The sequence below is a fragment of the Carassius auratus genome, unplaced genomic scaffold (assembly GCF_003368295.1).
Source record: "Carassius auratus strain Wakin unplaced genomic scaffold, ASM336829v1 scaf_tig00214691, whole genome shotgun sequence".
NCBI classification, from domain to species: domain Eukaryota; kingdom Metazoa; phylum Chordata; class Actinopteri; order Cypriniformes; family Cyprinidae; genus Carassius; species Carassius auratus.
In genome coordinates this window covers 62,495-83,807 of record NW_020527768.1, presented here as the reverse complement: position 1 = coordinate 83,807, position 21,313 = coordinate 62,495, and the positions used below count along the sequence as shown (strand labels likewise).

The 21,313-nt window shown below is 34.6% G+C and overlaps 1 long non-coding RNA gene across 1 annotated transcript in view; it reads right to left on the bottom strand.

The window, feature by feature from the left end:
* LOC113092630 (uncharacterized) overlaps positions 1 to 1,983 on the bottom strand; it is a 30,021-nt gene extending 28,038 nt beyond the window's left edge. Inside the window, exon 1 of the long non-coding RNA XR_003287611.1 lies at positions 1,722 to 1,983. This is a non-coding gene — a long non-coding RNA (uncharacterized LOC113092630). The remainder of the gene's footprint in view (positions 1 to 1,721) is intronic.
* Between the last annotated feature and the right edge of the window lie 19,330 nt (positions 1,984 to 21,313).

The following is a 21,313-nucleotide window of genomic DNA, read 5'->3' as shown; positions in this document are numbered from 1 at the left end:
CAGAGAGAACAGGCACGGCACGCATGTAGTGTGAGCGCTGAACTTCTGACATGTGCAACATGACTGAGTTAACATTTCTGAGCGGCAAAAGTAATAGATCAGTAAAAAACATATATTGTGAGAGGGCCGTGTGTTACCATGTCCCATACGACTCAAAATAATAAACCACATATTTAACAAAACAATGCACTCCACTGCGCTGAGCAAGTGCGTCTCTGCTTTCTTCTCATGCTATAGGAAGCATCCCATCCCCACTTATGAAGTCATGATCATGAGCATGTTGCATTCTTTTCTGTTAAATATAACCAACCGTTAACAGTGGTTTGTGAATGTTGATGCTTAGCCTAAATTATTTTATCTGGAACGTTCACGTGAGCCTATAGACTATATACATTTATTTACAAGTACCTAATTTTTGGAATCTGAAGATATAATACATCCAGATTACATTTAATCAGTTATTACCCAGCTCTGGTTACAAAAAATATTATAAAAATGATTATCTAACACGTCAAGATCAGGTCAACAAACTTCCATTAATTCACCACCAGAGGTCATCATCCACCACACATACTCTCACACTTCGCAGTATGTCCTGGACTACATTTCCCATGCTCCACTGCACCAAGTCCACCTGATATTAATCACACCATGCACCTGAGACTAATCACACACACAGCACAATCATCAGACATGCTTTATAAGCATTTGATTTCCCCTCACACAACGCTGAGTATTGTTCTGTGTATATCCCTCTCCTAGTGATAGCTGCGATACAAAAGCCTTTCTGTGTTAGTTCTCTTAGTCTTGTCTTAGTTTCTCATAGTCTTGTTTCACTTCCTTGTTTTCACAGTCTTGTCTCTGTTTCTAGTCTTCATAGTTTTGTTTCAGTTTCTAGTTTTCATAGTCTTATCTTAGTTTCTAGTTTTCATTGTTTAGTCTTTTTCTTGCCTTGCCCTGTTACTTGTGTTTTGACCCTTTTGCTCTGGATACTGGATTACCCCTCTTGCTTAGCCCTCTGGATATTGTTCGCTCATCGAAGATCCACGATTGCCATAGGATTATTCTATTGAGTCTTGTCCTCTATATACCCGTTTGTCAGTGTTTGACCCATGCCTGTTATGACCACGTCTCTGGATCCACAAGTTTCATGTCTCATCGGCTCCCACGTTACAACACTGCTGGACAATGACAATAACCTATAATTTCTATTCTATAATATTTTTCTAATTACAATTTTATGATTTGTTTATATTCTACAGCATAGATATATTGTATACAATCTATGTCCATTCGCTCTGCATTTTTCAGATGCTTTTTTTATTACCTGGAGATGACTTGAAAAACACACATAAAGCATATATTGCAATTATGTATTTACTGTTGTTTCACCAGTCAAAACTTTTATTTTTATTTAGCTTAGTTACAGTAAAGATTGCTTTGGCTACGACGATAGCTGGATGCCTTTATCCATTTTAGGGATTTCCTGTATGTCATAAATTAATACTTCTATGAGGATGTTTTGGACTTTCTGCACGAGAGAGCCTTCCAGCTTCGAGTATGAATGAAACGTATACACTGCATAAGAGTGTTTACGTCTCAGTCCTGATTGCATCACAGTCTTTACTGGATGTTTTTAGGGAATATTTGCCTTCATTCACATGGATTGGACACTGCTGACAAATTGGACAAAAGCTGCACAAACTAATAAAAATACTTACCATATTAACTAGCCAGTAAATCAGCTACTCGTCTGACGGGAAGGTACTGTAATAAAGAAAGCAAAAACAGATATTCCACTGGCTTCCGGTTTGAAGAGGACTCTAAAGACTCATTCATCGCCATACTGCCAGGCAAAAAGGTTCACGCTCTGAGCAACGCATGCATCAGAACTCAAAACACTGGGACTCTGTGATAATCTCACCAAGGCACAAGTGTTAAACTTTAATCACAATGTCACATTGCATATAAGCCGAAGAGGACAGACCGCCACCTCTTAGTCATGGCTGAGGGCCTCTACAAGCAAGTCATTCTCTGGGACGAGATTGATGATGACAAGCCTTAACAGAATAACACAAGGACAGTTCTGTTGTTGGAAACTAGTTACATGGCAATTCCTGAGGCAACAGACAAACATGGCAGTTAAACTGATTGCTATAAAAGTATAATCTTAGATCTTGAGGTCTCAGGCGAGGTGCTGAAGATTTGACATTTGTTTTAAAGATCAGCTTCAGGGGATAATTCAAGCAAAAAATTTAATTAATGTCTCATGTTGTCCCAAAACAGTATGATTTATTTTTTCAAGGAAAGAAAGTCAAAGTGGATAGTGAACACCTGAAAAAGGGTGGCAAAAAAGTACAAATAATAATAAATAAAACAAAAATACAAAAAATATCATAAGCTGATTATTATTATTATTTTATCTTTATTAAGTTTTTATAATGTATACTAATTGGTATCAGTTTATCTTTTTTTATAGGACCAATTAAATGAAATTAATAATAATAATAAAACAAGTTAAATTCAATTAAATGTTAAAAATAAAATATATTTCATGTTGTTCCAAACCTGCATGTTTATTTATTTATTTATTAATTAACACAAGGGTTATCTTTTGCAGTAAGTCCTTGTGGGTAGCAAACACCGAAAAGGGGCAAAAATGTAAATTATCTAGCTAAAAAAATAAAAAAAATAAACACTTGATCTTGCTGATCTTGGTCAAATAGAAGTATCAGCAGAAAAAAATAGCTTAGACATTATGGAAAATATTTCATTTTTTGCTCCACGGAACTGAAATGAAATGAGGGAGACAAATGTTCTTTTTGTAGGTGAATAAGAGTTCAAAAAGGGTTCTGAACACTTTCACAAAATGTCTTTATGTAAATATCCATTACATATTGGTTAATTGCATCATAAGTAAAATAATATGAACTATTAAATAAGAATTTATAGCTTAACATCCTTGTGAAAACCACAGAAATTATGTAATTCAGGATGTTTTGTTCAACTGCCAAGTGGCTAACAAATTAAAAGCAGCATGTGAGTGTGGAAGTCACCCTGCACACTACATCTCACAATCTGACTGATTATTAACCAAAACACTCTGGGGTTTGCAAAATACCAGTGACCTGGAAAGATCATGTTCCCTTGTTGCCTCCATAGCTCAAATTTGTATTTCATTTCATAGTTTTTCTCAAACTGTATCACAGCAGAAATAGGGACCACTGATCAGGACACATTAAAACTCCCATCCATCTGTTAGCACAGCTGTATCTGATGCTATAAAAAGTTACATCCATCACTTACCATAGGTATGTCATTTCAGTGGAATCACATTAAAAACCAATCTCAGTTGAAAAGCGGTCATGCTTTTAAAACATTTCTTATTTAGGTTAAAACATTTCTTTATCAAGGTTAGATGGTGGCCATGGCTTGTGCTGTATACATTAATGGAGCGTAAACTGTGGTTTTTATAAAATAAATTAACTGAATATGGAATGGCAAGCATAGTACTTCATATGCCAAATGTCAGCATCAAATCAAGACTACACTGTAAAAAAAATAAAAAGTTGAGAAAACATTTAAACATATATATATATATATATATATATATATATACCAAAGATGTATTCAATTGATCAAAAGTGACAGTAAAGCACCAAATTCACATTAGACACTTTTACAAATAAATGCAGTTTCTTAAAAAATGAAATAAAATAAAATATTTAAAAGTTTGGAATCAGTAAGATTTAGTTTATTAATCAAAGACATATTAAATTGATCCAAAGTGCCAGTAAAGCACTATTTCTATTTAAAAAATAAAAAATAAATAAACAAAATTAAATATTACAAAGTTTGGGGGTCAGTTAGATTTGTAAAAAATATATTAATGCTTTAATTCACCAAAAATGTATTTGATCAAAATGATTTGATCAAAAGTGCTAGTAAAGACACTTGATTTCTATTTCAAATAAACGCTGTTTCTTAAAAAATAAACAAATGAAATGAAATCAATTTGGCCAAGATTGGAGATTATTTAGATTATGATTTGTTTAAATTGAATTTACTTTTTTTTTTTTTTTTATGTTCAAATCAAAACAGCACATCTATTTCTCTCATGTTTAATCCAGATTCAGACCACACCACTGATCCATGCTTACTGAACCGAAAACTCCACTTTACTCTGTATTTACCGCAGCGGTCACAGCTCAATTAAACAAGCCGACCTGTTCATGAAGACATCATCACTGACCTGAGCATCGTACAGTGACTCAATATCTGTGCTTTATGAAGCAGGAAAGCTTTGGAAGTGTTTACCTTCACACTCTCAAATCGATCTGACTTACATTGACCTTATCATCACCTGCAATCATTCTCAGCCCTGAGTGGTAATATGCCTCATGCCCGGCCCTGGTTTGTTTTCACAGACAAATCACTGCACTTCTGACTTACCACTGCTGGTGTGTGTGTGTGAGTGTGTGTGTGTGTGTGTGTTTGTGTGTGTATGAGCAGTCATGCTGTCAGTAGAATTAGATGGTCCAATGGTGAAGGCTGTACTTCCTGTGATGGATGCATTTCTATCGCACAGAATCTTATTTTCTGATCAGTCCTAACAGAGTTGAAACTGCAGGTCTTTATATTATGCTGAGAGAGCGGGTCAGGGCTGTCTGCTCAAGCTGTGGCATTGCTGCACACTAAAGCTTTTTATTATTATTTCTTACTGTGCTCTGGGAACAGTATAGGACTTATTACTATTTTAGGTTTTATGCTTTAAGTGGCGCAACAGTGATGCACAAAAGTATTTGGACATTTTAGCCACACAAAATGTATGACATGTTATTTCACTGCATTATATAACAAGATTTCAAACCTAGTGGCTCAGTTTTGAAAACTTAGGTTTTATATTTGTAACATTTTAATTGTTTTTTATTATTATTATTTTAAAGTTTTTTTTTAGTTTTAAAGTTTTAAAAGTTTTTTAAATTATTATATATTTGTCTTAAGATAATAAAATAATAATAATTTCAGTTCTAAAATAAATAGTTCCCCCACTAATTAGTTAACTTAAATATCCAACAAGATATGAAACCTTATGGCTTGGTATTTACTGAATTATTTGTTTATTTATTTTAATATGTTACATTAATTAATTTTAAAGTTATTTATAATAATAACTATTATTATTTTACAAAAATGATAATTTATTACTAGATTTATTTTTAGATCCAAGTTGCCACTCTGAATTAAATTAAATACAGTTAAATTCATTAAATTAAATATCAACCAATATATCAAAATAAGTGTATTATATTTTTACTGTTTTATAATATGTATATATTTAATTTACATTTTAGTTTAAATCATTCATTATAATAATAACTATTTTTATTATTTTAAATTCCAAGATAATTCCCACTCTAATTTCAACTAATTCCAGTAAATTAAATTAAGTTTGAATTAAATTAAATCAGTGGCTTAGCCACGGGTGTGCCAGGGTGCAACCCACAGTGGCAGCTGGCACACCTAAAAATAGATGCAGAATTATTTTTTATAGTCTCAATAAAGACTAAACTTGGGCAATTGTTGTTTACTTAGAATATATATATATTTTTGTTCGCGACTCGGTTGATTCAGATCGGCACTTCGGAGCCTTTTCGCGACTCGGTTGATTCAGATCTGCACTTCGGAGCATGTTCGCGACTCCGTTGGTTCAGATCGGCACTTCGGAGCCTGTTCGCGACTCGGTTGATTCAGATCGGCACTTCGGAGCCTGTTCGCGACTCGGTTGATTCAGATCGGCACTTCGGAGCCTGTTCGCGACTCGGTTGATTCAGATCGGCACTTCGGAGCCTGTTCGCGACTCGGTTGATTCAGATCGGGATTTCGGAGCCTGTTCGCGACTCGGTTGATTCAGATCGGCACTTCGGAGCCTGTTCGCGACTCGGTTGATTCAGATCGTCACTTCGGAACCTGTTCGCGACTCGGTTGATTCAGATCGGCACTTCGGAGCCTGTTCGCGACTCGGTTGATTCAGATCGTCACTTCGGAACCTGTTCGCGACTCGGTTGATTCAGATCGGGACTTCGGAGCATGTTCGCGACTCGGTTGATTCAGATCGGCACTTCGGAGCCTGTTCGCGACTCGGTTGATTCAGATCGGGACTTCGGAGCATGTTCGCGACTCGGTTGATTCAGATCGGCACTTCGGAGCCTGTTCGCGACTCGGTTGATTCAGATCGGCACTTCGGAGCATGTTCGCGACTCGGTTGATTCAGATCGGGACTTCGTAGCATGTTTAAGATTTTTTAAAATTCAGATCTGGACATCGAAGCAGGAAGTGTTTGTCAAACAGTTAATTTGTGATAAATGAGTATTTGGACTTGAGGCTTTTTTTTACCTGTCGATTCAGCATGTACATGGACCCACACACAAAGGTGGACACACTCTAGACGGGTGTGACCACCCGTCCCGCGTAGCGCGTGCGCGCACAGCGTTTGAAGCCCAATACATGCGTCCCACAAATTGAGACTGTGTCACAATATAATCAATGTTAACTCAAAAAAAGTTGGTCGCTATATCTGGAGCCACCAACCCGTCGATCGCGGTCGACAAGTCGATCTTGAAAGGATTTTAAGTCGATCGCGAAGATTTTTCAAAATCTGAGAAAAAAAGGTGCGAGCCTCCGGTGCGAGTTGGGAGATGCGAGCCTCCGCTGACTGCGCGCGCACCTCCCGAAACAGATGAGACATTTATACTTGACTCAACTGTTTTAGACTGAAAACCAGACCATACAACTGATTTAGACGCGGGTGCCGGTGTGATGAGATGTACTAATATCCGTCTGCTCGGGCATGATTGTTTTAGGCCTGTAATTGATTGATTGTTGAGATAATGGGGATGGCACGGTTCGCTTAAAAAAAAAAAAAGGTTTGGTTCACCACACACGGTTCGGCACTCGCTTCAACTTAAATCTGACAAAGCATCTGTAATATCATCTGTAATATGGCTTGCTATAAATGGCACGTAAAAAACAGGGTTCAGCTAATAAATGTTTCTGTTGATGCATGCGCATTCTGGCTTCCCAGACATTACAAAAACATGAGAAAGAAGAAAAAAAAAAACCTGGACAAATCATTCACTCTTGTTCAACGCGAATGCTGTATATGAGCAGTAATTTATTCCGTCATCACCTGGGTGCTGATATCTGTGTTTAAACTAAACTCATTTAAGCTTTGTCAGTTTAAACATTTAAGAGCCAGAGGCAGGGAGTTCACGCGCGCAGTGAGAAGATTTGTGCATGCGCTCATCCGAAGCGCGCAAACCTGCGCCTCGGCACGCGCGCAAATATAAGATCTATATTCAGCAACTACAATTCATTTTAATCCTATAATTCTATATTATAATTTAATTAAAGTGAATAAATTGTAATGAAAAATAAACAAAATGAAATAGCTAAAGTTAAAAATTATCGTATTTGGAAGAAAATTATTACATTTAACAATTAACTACATTTTGACACGACCTGCAAATTAACACTAGGAGTATGGTTGGACGGAAGCAGTGTGACAAAAATACTATCCCATAATTTTGCAAAGTAATCTGACAATAAATGTGGCACACCCAGATTTTCATATGCACACCCAGAGTCTCTTTTACTGAATGAAATATCAAGCAAGACATCAAACCTAATGGCATCTGTTTATTTCTTCTGTTTTAATTATTTGAAATCATTGTCATTTACATGATAATTTACATTATCATAATTATAATAAATTTAAAATAGTGACCACTCTAAATTAAATTAATCCAGTTAGTGTTGAAATGAATTTAAATTCCAATTAATTGCAACTATATAACTTGGTGAAAAAAGAATTTCCAGTGAACAAACAGACTCTTTATAACATTAAAATAGTTGTCACACACACCAAGATGAAATGGTTCTTGGAACCAATAATTGTTCACAGAATGGTTTTTCTGACATAGTTGTTTAAATAAAACAAAAACATTTGGAACCTTTTGAAGTTTCATACTTTTAAAAGTACCTTCAAAATTAACTCTAAAAACTAAAGTTAGTTCTGAGAGAGAGAGAGAAACTACCGTAATTCAGGAAATCTTGTTTAAGTGTCTAAATACTTTATGGAGCCACTGTACTGTATATACTGTATTTATATAGAAACTGAAACTTTTTTGATGACTTGGCTGTCTGAATGTGTGTTAAAGAAAGAAAGAAAGTGTGTGTTAGACAACTGTGACATGCACCGGAGCTCTGAATGCTATAATTGCTTTGGTGGGAGGAGAAAGCTCCATTATTTCCACTTATCAGCCTGACACTGTAACGCCAATAAAAGAACAGAGGTGAGAAGTGAGTGACAGGTGAACTCTAGTCGACGGTACTTTAGCTGACACCAGAGACTCCTCACATCTGCTGTGAAGAACAAGGCTTTTATATATAGCTATCATTACTGCAGCGTAACGTCCCTCTGGAGCCGTGAGCTCAGCTTGTCACACAGCCTCAGAAAGTAATATTGTAATCCACAAAATCATAAATATTTACATCCACAGGAGGACGAACAGATCTTTATGTTTACTGGGATCTCAGTATTATTGGCTTAGTGTATGGGGCTTTTTCACACAAATGACAAATCGGAACTCGAACTGACCCAAAAACCAAGGGTTTATCCTGAAGCGGATGCTGAATTCCCTGGAAATGCATAGGTTTTCAGCATAAACAACACCTGATTGCCTCTTGTCTGTCTGCTTGAAGACTTCACGCAGGTGAGAAGAGACTCAAAAATAGCTGGTGGAAATCATTTCTCACTTGCACAACTTTTAAGCGGTGAGATCTCTGTTGAGTATGTCTCTGTGTTATTTTCTGTTATGGGAAAGATGTTCCAGAGACACACTTACTGACTTCAATTTGCAGCTTTACTGTAATCAGGTCTTCTCCATCGCAGGCTTTATGACAGCCACAGAAACTGCTGAATCAAATAGATTGTTACTCTAGAGGTGATTGTGTACGTGTGAAGCAGGACACAAGGTTAGTTTCTATTAAAGCAACAAGCTCTGAGAGATTTTTTGTTTTATGGTGACTTTAATGGTTTTTAAGTGCTTAACACCTAAAACCCATTTGAACCATGGTAAAATCACTATAACAAAATGCCTTGAGTAGCAATTTTATAAAAGACTCCAATGTTAAAAAAATAAATTATCATGTGTTAATATTTAGCAAATAATTTATATTCATGAATTCATCTAAAAATATAAAAACATTTTTAAAATGTATCTTTATATTTAATATTATTTTAGCAATATCACATGAGCAAGATCAGCAGAATGTCACATTGATTTTTCAATAAACAAGCAGTTGATAATAAATACTTTTGTTTTTGATCCATCAGTGAAATTATTTTATATATATAAAATGAATAAATCAGTGCAGTTAAGTGAATCGCATCAATTATTGAATTTAGAAATGCACTTGTTTAGTTCCTAAATTTTTTTTTTTTTGACCAAATCACTCTGAAATAATGATTCATAATAAGTCACTCATAAAGATGGGCATTTGTCGCTGAATGATAATGATCAACTGTTTAATTCATCAGTAAACTGTTTTTAAAGAATCATTTACAAGAATGATTCAGTGACTCGCTCATAAAGGACTGCAATTTATCTCTCCTTGTGGAACCTGCAAAGTGAAGGAAAGATCTTTTGCACAATTTTCGCATAACATCACAGCTGATATTTTATCAAACAGCAATGAATTAAATTCTAAAGGAATTTGCCAGATGCTCTGCATTTCTACCACATAAAGACAGCACATTATCATATTGTATGTCTCATATACAGCAGGAGAGAATAAAAACAAGAACACTTTTACAGTAAATAGAGGTCATTTAGTCTATACATCACTGCTGCATATTTTCTTTTTAATTAACCACTGACTTGATATGACTGAAGACGGTTGTGTATAATATATGGAGTGAACACAGGACCTCTATATGACAGATATTATTCTCACAGGGTTTCATTTGTTATACAATAAGGCCATGTAACATTTATCAAATGTTCCTGCTCGCCATATAATGTGGCTCCTGTCTCTTTCTCGATTGCTCCTGTGAAAACTCATTTCAGCATACAGTCTAATTGTGAAAAGCAATATGTGAAAAGATCTCACACATACAGTATATGTGAGGTATATGGCAAACTATTGAAATTTAAAGACATTTCAACCCTGATAAAGCCACACACCAGGGAGGCATATAAAAAACACATATTTTCGGTTTAATTACTCTGTTATCACTGCTGGTGTCTATTAAAGGTCATTCTGCCTCCTCACACTACAATGCATACAAAATCCAAATTAATGAGACCTTTGTGTATAATATTTAGTCCTCTGCTGTGCCTAGTAAAAGTGTCTTTATTTTGATGCGATGCTGCGGGGGTTCTCTGCGTGCTTGTTTAATTGATTGTCTTGTTTGGGTTTTTGGACAGCTGGAAGTCCTGAAGGCACACAAGCATCTGTGTGCTGTGAGAAAACTATCGTCACCCTCTGCTTTTATCTGGGTTTACAAAGGCCCCATTTAGATTGACAACCGACTCGAGTGACGCAATTATAACAAAGCTATGTTTAGCTCTCAGTTCCGTTGAAATTGTTGAATCATGTCATTTCTCAATATTTAAGCAATCATGACGCATACTTTCCGCCGGAGTGTCCACTTCACAAATGCCAGTTATGGCTGCGTTTTCCAAAAATATCGTAAGCCAAAGTATATTATAGAGACAATGGGTGCTTACGATGAGACTTTCTAGACACAGCCCAGGTTAGTAAAACTGAATCAATCTGCAACTGAGTTTGATTCTTTTTGACGGCTCACTTGAATACTGAATTATTTAGCTCAATTTCCCACAGGATACTTTAGCACACTGAACAAAAAAGATGCTATTAAAGCAATGGAAAAAAATAATATTTACTTACACTTGCATGCTGGTTGTAAATTATACTGCAGTCAAACCATTTCCACAAAAACAGTGAAAGCAGATTTTGGAGTGTAAAAAAAAAAAAAAAAAAAAAAAGAATCTTTTTTTTTTTTTTTTTGCATAGTAATTGCCATATTTTACCATATTTAAATGTTTTTTTTTATTACAATATATCAGCTATTTTAATTTAATGTTCTGTATTATTTTAGTATTATTTATATATAATATAGTTCTTAAAAGTTTGAATTAGCTTTTATTTTTATATTTTAAGTTTCCATTGCATTACTTTATTATTAATTATTATTATTGTTATTATTTTTTACAGATTTTATTGTAAATGTATGTATTTATTCAGTCATTCGTTTCCAGTTCATAATTTTAGTCCTACAATTTTAGTGCTACAGTTTTTAGTACTACAGTTCATTTTTGTTTATTGTAAGGTTTATAAAATATTAATATTTTAATTGATTTTAATGTAATGCATTTTAATTTATTTTAGCTTATTTTCAATTAACAAAATGATTTAATTGTTACTTTTGCCATGTAGTTTGTGTAGTTATTTGATTTTTTCTAATGGCCAATATGCAGCTAATTACATTTTTTTTCTAAATAGTAGTTTCTAGATACAAGCGTGCCCAACAATGACAGACTGTACAGAGCTAAATAGTATTTACATTCAGAAGTAATAAAAAATGCATGTGACAGCATTGTATTTTTAGCTTAGCTAAGCGCTAACATCACATAAACATGCAGCACAACACTGACAGTGTAAATGATGTATGTAGTCACAAAACCAAAGACCCTCATCACAAGTAGTCTCAAGAGACAAATTTGAGATGCAAGTTACTACAGATGTAAACAGCAATTTGTCCCGGCTGTCCATTTGTGACTAGATCACTGAAACGGATGTTAATTTAATCCATAAACAGGCCCAAAGAAATTACATTTAGTGCTTCCTTATTTTTTAAGATTAGATGACCGCTTATGGGAACGTATTTTATGCCTATTTTTTTGTGAGGGTTTTGAAATATATGTTAAGGATTTATTTTACAGTCATATATATTTTAAAACAGATTTCCATTTGGCTACTTGAGAACCCACTTCTGCATCTGTATTGACAAAAAGATCGAAGAAACCTCAAACCATAAATGTGTTCTGCATGCCGTCAAACTCCACAGGTTACACTGGTGCAATGCAAAGAGCAGAATAATGACATTTTCTTTAACATGATGTGGAGGGAAAGAAGTCAGACACTGTGGGATTAGTGATGACATGCCCCAGAAAGGCTTTTATTTCAAACAGAAATATAAATTAAAATGTTGATGCACATGAGAAAAGCGCCCTGGGGTGTTTAAATCTATGGGGGTACCAAGAGAAAGAGTCATGGTGTCTTCTAATAAATCTGCCTTTTTTCTGTTTCGGGGCTGTGTGCAACCGAGCAACTGCCATTGAGATGGATGGGAAAGCTGACAGATCTTTTTCTCCAGGTATATTAGACCTTCTTGGTAGGCAGCAGGTGAGCTCATCACACACAGACAGACTGCAAAATGTTCCTCATGTGCACCTTTTCTCTGACTGCAATGATGATCACTGGAAAGAGGAGGTTTTTCCATTTCAAGAGCTTTCTATTGCAGTATTATCTAACAGGGCTTAAAATTTCAGATGGTCCACTGGACTGATATACTGTAATTATAGGAACTGTATACCTTCTAGCAATTACTGTAAATGATCAAATATAGTTAGACTATTATATCAAAATGCAGTTATTATATTCTTGATGTAAAGAAAACATAACATTTAATTAAAAATGTATGTAAAAAAGTACAATAATATTTAAAAAATACCATAACTATTTTTTATATAAATGTACAGTACAATTATTTTAATATGCTTTATATATTACAGTTTTATTTCATAGTTAGATTTTAATTTGTAATTTTATTTACTTTGTATAAAATTAGTTTTTTATTATTTTTATTTATTTATTTTTTATAAATATTAATATTTAGGTTTAATCTTTTATTTAAATTGTAGCTCAGCTGAGAATGATAAATTATATTATATTATATTATAATTTAAAAGTCTCTCTTTTTCTTGGAACTTTGGTAAAAAAAAATGTAATTTGAAAATCATTTATCTGAAAAATGAATCTTTTGTCTCAATATGAATATCTTTACTGTCACTGTTGATAAATTCAATTAATGTTTGGTGAATAAAAGTATTAATAAAAAAAATTTAAACGGCCCCAAAATGTATTATATTATATTATATTATATTATATTATATTATATTATATTTAGTGCTGTTAAATGATTAATCACATCCAAAATAAAAGTTTTTATTTAATAGAATATCTGTGTACTGTGTATATTATTTATATATAAATACACACACATACATGCTGTATATATTTTGAAAATACTTACATGTATTTACATGTATATATTTATATTCATATAATTTATAATTTATATAAATATATATATAAATCTAAATGTAGCAGATTTTTCTTAAATCTATATACAGTATATGCATGGGTGTGTATTATACTTACGTTATAAATGTTCACAGTACACACACATACTGTATATGTAAATAAAAACTTTTATTTAATTGGTTGATAGCATTAATTATATTATTATTTTTCATTCACATTTCATTGCAATTCCTGCCTTAGAGATGATAGCAATAACCGTGAGAGTTTGCATGTGCGTTGTGATTTTAGATATATCCTTGTCTGACTTGTCTGAAAAATCCAGTGGCAGGCTGTCGGCATTCTGTGTGCGTACACAAGTGTGGATTCGGCTCAGACTGTAAATCAATTAACAGGAGACAAAGGCCTGCTGTCAGATGCTGTTATGAAACGTTCATGCAAAGATGCCCATGGCCTGTAGGAGAGCTTCGCCAAATGAACTCCATTAAAATTTCTAAATGGTTTTTCAGGGTGCGCAGTGAAGCCTGCTCCCAGGTTTTACATAAGTCAGGTAGTTATGAGAGAGTTATAAAAACAAAAGAGGTAAACAATGAGCTGTTACATCCCATGAGTACCCTGATGACAGATGCCTTGAGGGAGTATGGAGAAACTTAGGCTCCCTGCAGGACTTACATTCTCTCTCGCGCTCTCCCCAGGTCTCTGTCTCTCACACACACTCATACACAAACACAGCGGTTCAGACACCTGCTGCTAGTTTTTAGCTGACTGCGCTCAGAGTCTGTTGATGCATACATCTGGTGGGAAAGCGGCCCGCTGTGCTCTCTACAGAGCTCAGGAATGTGATCATTTGGTGAGCTCGGCTACCTTCTACAGGGCATCGGGGCTCTAATGAAATCATAGGTCTACAGTGAAAACCAGGCCCAAAAGAGGATGTAAATGGCTCCTCCCATGCATGTCAGTAATTCTGAAGATAGCTGTAATGTTCTTTTTGGTCACATGGGTCACAGGTTCTGCCATCCACTATACAGTTCCATTAGCTCACCATTTTTGATGTTAAAAAACTTTTTTTAAAATGTGTAGCAGAAGTTAACTGTGACATTGCTCTGTTTGTTTGAGCAACCCAACAAAATAAATAGAAACACTGATTTTGAGTATTTGAAATTCCAGAAACTTTCTTCTTTTCCTTTCTTTAAATTTGTAACTCTTTTATTACTTTTTCATAAAGCACCTTTAAGAAAGTAAACAGTGCCTATTTTTTATGCTAATGCCAGTAAACCAACTGCAGCATTTGACCCTATTGAGCAATTTGGGGTTAAGCACAGACTGCCCTCTTGGAATCTGCATTGTTTGTGCTACTGTACTGTACATGAACTTGTTAGCTACCTTCCAGGATCCTAAACTGATCCATTCCAATAATTCCAGCCATTCAGCTAGTGCTGTGAATGTCACATGTCTCCTGTTCAATACCAGTTAGTTGAACAGACCAGCAAGGGTATCACTGACAGGCTTGGATTGCTGACCTAACAGCAGAGACACATTTATATTCATGCATGTACAGAATCTGCTCACACAACTGTGCTTTAATTAATACATCAGCTGCAGCTCTGAGTTTGAAGGATAGCGCTGCAAGCTTCAACAGTTCTCATGTGTGGAGCTCAGTCAGTTCAGCTCAGGCCTTTTGCCAGCCACCTTGGGATCTCAAACGTCTATTTTTAGACCGACTGACACCAGAAGGGGTAATCTTAAGACACATTCATAATTATCAGCGCAGTCTAGGAAATAACTGTGACATAAATTCCTTGACTACTGTAATTTCATGCTAATTAAAAAAAAAGCTTATGAAAAAATATATTAGTTGATATACATTGAGAAAAATGGAAACTACTTGTGAAAATGAAGTGGCTTGGTTTATGGTATTTTTTTTTCTTCCAGAATTGTTATGTTGTTTAAAAATGTTGAGAGTTTTTAAAGAGTTTTACCCCTAAAAGAGGTTTGTAGAACTTTTGAAAAATATGCTTAAAATCAACATGATGCTACATCCAAAATGCTTGGTCAGTAGGAGTTTAAACAAGGTAGAAGATGCAGCACGGTCTCTGAGGAAGGGCTACAGAGTTCTCACCGTTAATTAGAGCTGGAAAACCCCTTAAACCATTAGTTGCTTCAGAAGTCAATATAATCACCCCACTTACACTGTAAGCTTGAAGTGCAAAGAATCATTCCCATATTGATTTGACCATCCAGAGAGACCGTTAATTACCCTTCAACTTAATTGTCCTCCAGGTCTAATCTAGCATTCATAACTGATGTTAAGTGATTCTTTTTTGTCCTTGTTTTATGTTTATCTTCATTTAAAGATTAAAGTGAACACAAGAACTCCTTTAAAATGCACTGTAGAAATGCCTGTAACCTCATACCTTATCAATGGAGTAAATAAAAGAAAAGTAAAACCTTAAAAATATACATTTAACAATACTGTATTATATATATATATATATATATATATATATAATTGGACCAACTTTAACACAATTTCCATTCCTATCATTTATTTGGGTTATAAACTACCCTAAACTCTCAACAAACATCTTTATATTAATAAAGCTGTACCAGATCAGAGACTATAGCATAGATTAAATCCAAATTCATGTATATTCAGCAGACAAAAAACTAGATGGTAACCTAGAGAGTCATTTCACAACAGCAGACAAAACCAAATTATTGACTACCTTATTCAAAGGTAGAATAAGTCAATAAGGTTTAGAATCTAAGGGAAACCCTCACAAGCGAAAAACACTCAGAACTGCAGAACTACTGTCTTACCCTAGAAACAGTAGAACAAAACAAACAACAACAACAACACAAAAAAAAAAAAAAAAAAAAAAAAAAAAAAACGGACAGGTGATTCTTACTGTGGTAAACGGTGTCCCTGGTGGTGGGGAGGTTTTACTGTGGATTTTCATTTATGTTTTTGTATTCAAATGACTTTGAACTGAACCAGCAAACTGGATATTTCCAATAGCAATGATCCTATTACAGGTTCAAAGTCAATAGTTATGTCTGTTAGTTAAAAGGGTTGTATCTGTCCAATGGAAATTAAACTAAGAGACAAATCTCCAAATTGACTTTTAATATACTGAAAATTATACCTATGCTAAAATGTAATTTGATTCAAAATATTGATCTCCTAAAACATTTGTTGATAGTTAACAATGCAGATTATTTGGAAATCCGAAGCACTGAATAACAAAGATAGCTTTGTGTGTGTGAAAAACACATTTAAAATGTATAGCAGAAATGCCATGCGATACATTTTATACTGATTTATTTTCTGATTCAAATATAGCGAAGATTTCCCTGTGTGTTTGACAAGATAATGCTCAATTTTTGTATCCTTTCTGCAATCAGATGATTTGGGGCTTGAGTGGAAAAAAGAAACATGCATTCGTTTTAAACATATGAATATAGAACTAAAGAAAAAAAAATCTTCAAACAAAATGACAACATACTAGTTGGCATCAATTTGTGATGACAGCTGACACCTTTCAAGCGTATGAGGCTGTGCATTAAAATGCAGCTGCTATCAACAATGTTATTTTGATGCACCATGAGCCTTTATTATATGCTTTTTTAAATTAAAACACACATATGTGCATACATAACCATTATCTTCAGCACTGACTGGTGGCAATATGAGCTTTCATTTTAACAGCATCCAGACATTAAACAATATAATAAAGATAAAAGTGCAAACATGCAGTACATAAATGAAAAAAATAAATTAAAAAAGTTTATTTTATTATTATTATTACTTTTGACAACCTGGATAATAAAAGCTTGCAGGATTGTTTCCTTTTCATGCACATTAGGGATGGAAAGATACTCAAAACAGGTTCTCTTTCATGTTGTTACACTTGTATTGTTGATCTGAGTTTTAAAAAGGGATATTTCTCAAAAATTCTGTCATGTTTCAAACTCATGTATGATTGTCTTTGTTCTGTGAAACACAAAATAAGTTAGGGGACCTTGTAAACTTCAGAAATACATACAAAAAAAATTGCCTGTAAATCACTCATTATGCTATATCATCACCAAATCTCAGATTCAATTATAGCTTCTCTGATCTGAGTTTATGCACCTCAGTTTTTTTAGTGAAAAAAAAAATTATTATTTGTGAGTGATTTTGGCAATGTTCACTACGAAACTGAGGTGCATAAACGCAATGAGCCCTATGACCATCAGTTCCAAAAAGAAATTAAAAAAATTATTTTAAAGAAAACAAGTTGATATGAAGATATAATTGAATATTTGGTAATGTAAAAATAATTTCTAAATAATTTTTTAAATAATTTTTGTAGGCTGGTCATTTTGACTGGGCACTTTGGTAAGTTTTAATCCAATGCAATAACATTATAATTCTTTCCAATAATTCCAATAGCATGTCAAGGCAACATTAGCATTAAAAAAAAAAAGACCTACGGATCAAAATCAGCGTAACACAACATAAGGTTTAAGAAAACATTGATATTTCAGTGATTATAGTTATAGTTTTTTTGAGCATCATGAGAAGAGATAGTTTGAGAGGGAAAAGAAGAATTGAATATAAAAGAAATCAGTGACTGTTGATTTGAGTTTCAGTGTGAGACCAGCACAGCTGGACAACAACAGATCCAAGCCTGATCTGTCCAGGACTGTCATCTGCCAGCGGTTCCTGCCATCTGTTCTGGTGTATATGGGTCACTTTAATCCTGTGTCAAGAGGACATTACAGTGCATGCAAGACATCTCAAAATGGCCAAGAACCCAGTTTCATCCTGCAGACCTGAACTCACGCTTGACTTTATACACTCAAACCGCTGGAGATGTGCGTTGAGTTTCAGCCAGCTCCTATCATGGCAGCCTCACTCAACCCACTGATTTATGCCAGAATTCAATTAAACTGATTTCACCTCATCAGTCAAGATGGACTGAGATATCAAACCTGCTGTCACGCTACCTCCTGCAGGCTTAGCGCTGTCTTATAAGATGGGGCACTCCATTTTATCATTCGATTAGGTCAGGTTTGCTCATTTGCATTCTCCACCAATGCATATTGTGCATTATGAATATGCTTCCGTTATTTATTCAAAATACTCAAAACTTCATTCTGATTGGTCATTGAACATTGAAAAGTGTGTTATTCTTCAATAGCAACGTTGAATAATATAGCCTACCATTTATCTGGGTATCTCTGACTCACTCATTTCATACAAATGCAGCTCTCTTGCATTTCTGTTACACACACACACACACACACACACACACACACACACACACACACACACACACACACACACACACACACATATATATATATATATATATATATATAAAATAGCATTTATTTGGAATATATATATATATATATATATATATATATATATATTCCAAATAAATGCTTTTTTGAATGTTCTATTAATCAAAGAAACCTTTTAAAATCTCCAAAAAGAAAGAAAAAAATTAAGATAAATGTATATAAAAAATAAAAAAAGTGTGTACATATATTCCGTATAATAGTATATATGTAGAACAATGCTTTCAGGAAATAAAATAAAAAGTCTATCTTCCCTGACTCCAGAGTTCAAGATAAGCACCATATAATCTTTAGGGTGACAGTGATATAGTCTCTCATCAAGACCCCTGCAATTATCAGATGTGCCTGTAATGATTCTGGGCTGGAGTCCAGATAGATCTGAGAAATAGATTGTCTTTTAGTTGAGCTCCCTGCAGAGATTCCCATCAGTCTTTGTCCAATCATCAGCCACAAACAGTGATGTCAGAAAAAAACAATTAACCAATTAATGGCTGTTTATTACTAAGTCCTTTCCAGCAGGAGCCTCCAAAAGCCCAGTGGATCGATAGAGAACACAGAACTGCTTCCTACCATGTTGTTTATGTTCTCAATTCAGTTTCGGCAAACATCCGATATTACTCCCATCAGTAGTCCTGAGAGGTCTAAATAACTGAGGATGACTTGTCGCGTATCTCTCCTCAGAAAATGTGTGCTATAGACATCATCTTTATGTTGTGGGTAGTGGCCTCATGGCCAGAGAAGCATGTCTCTCGAGAGAAATCTGTTCTTTTCCCATATAACATACGTCAAGGCTTCTGTTGCTGGACTCTCTTGGTGTAATGTCTTTGAGAGAGATTTAAAGACCCTATGAGAAAATGAAAAGCAGAGTTTTGTGTGCAAGCTTTGCAGTCCTCTGCCCAACTGCCCATGCTGTCATACTATTGTTGCCTATAATATGTCTAGAAAAAAAACAAAATCACATTTAAAAGTTGCAACGAAAATAAGAATGTCCCTTCTCCTAAAACATTTCACTGTATATGAAAATATGAGACTGGCTAGTTGTCCCACAGGAAGATTGACACATGGGCAACACAATTCCTAACATGAATAAAAAGGATATCCTACATTAACAATGAGAAATTTACGTTATGTATATCAGGTGTAACAAGCAAGTTTCTGTAAAGAAGATTAAAATTCCTTTACATAAAAAAAGATTTAAAATAATCATAAAACAATAAATGCATACATTTTTTATATAGATAAAAGCAAAGAATAATAATAAAAAATAATTTTAAATGTTTCACAATATTTAGCTGTATTTTTGTAAATTAATGTAGCCTAAATCCTTTCAAACACATAGTTTTATTAATTCTGCATGCAACCCTGTTGTAAACATAAAACTGAACATTTCATATACTACTTGTGAAAAATGTCAGCTGAGCATCTCTGATTTAATGGCATTTTTAAATATGTATAATAAACATTTATTGCTTGCAGGATATGGAGACTACATTGATTCCTTAGTGGAAATCTGCTGTAACCTCGGTATAAACCATTTTAACAGCTTGTACTGCTTTCATGCAGCCTAAAGTGTTCAGGTTTATGTAACTGTAATCTTCCTGTTGCATTCAGTCTAATCTCGGCCTTTTCCATTTCCATCCATTGGTAAAAAAAAAAAAAAGAGGCTTTTTGGAGTCAGTTCGGCTATTTTACTCATTATATTCCTAAACACCGTTGGCAGTTCCATAGCCTTATCTCATTCTCCAATGCACACAAGAGCTGTTTTTCCACCAATAGAAGCCTTTGCCTTCACTTGTGAGAACATGTCAGCCATAACAGCTCAGTACCTGTGACCTCCTGGAATCAGCGTCGCTCTAAATACCTCTGTCTGGATACGACTGCGAACCGCACGGCATGTAAATAGAGGTTGTGTCCTAGCAGTAGCTCACAGCAGCCAACTGCATGGAAACAGACACAGAGGTTCACATTAGCATGGTGAAGAAATGCTGCAGCCATTTGCTTCAGATTATGAAAGATTGGGGGTGAAAAGGACATTAGTTCAGTCTGGTGTGTGTGTGTGTAGCCTTTTATATGATGAGCTGTATTCAGTAGAAGCTTTATCACCATGCTGCTGGAAGAGGCTCTCAATATCCCTCGTAAAACAGTATTTATGTACCAGTCTTTTGGGATTGCACTTTCTTTGTGGTGAATTTAAAGGCTGAGTTGTAGCAAATGCATCTTACTGTCAGGGGAAGAAGCGAGAATCAATGGCTCACAAGTTGAAGACTTTATTTTTGAATGATTTCATTTGCAATTAATAACTTTCACTCTTCTAAATATGTGCTATAAAGCTATGCTACGTTCAACCGTACATATTTATTTAATCATGTCAGAGGCTATGTGTTATAAAGTGTTATGTCTAAAGGTATCATGTTGGTTAATTAGTGGTTCTTGCTAAATCAAGCATGACTATTTTTATTTCTCATTTGAACAAGCCCCAGCATTAGCTATGGATATGAATGATAACTCAAACTGTATGTGAGTGTTTTGTGCCACTATTTTTGTAAGCTATTCG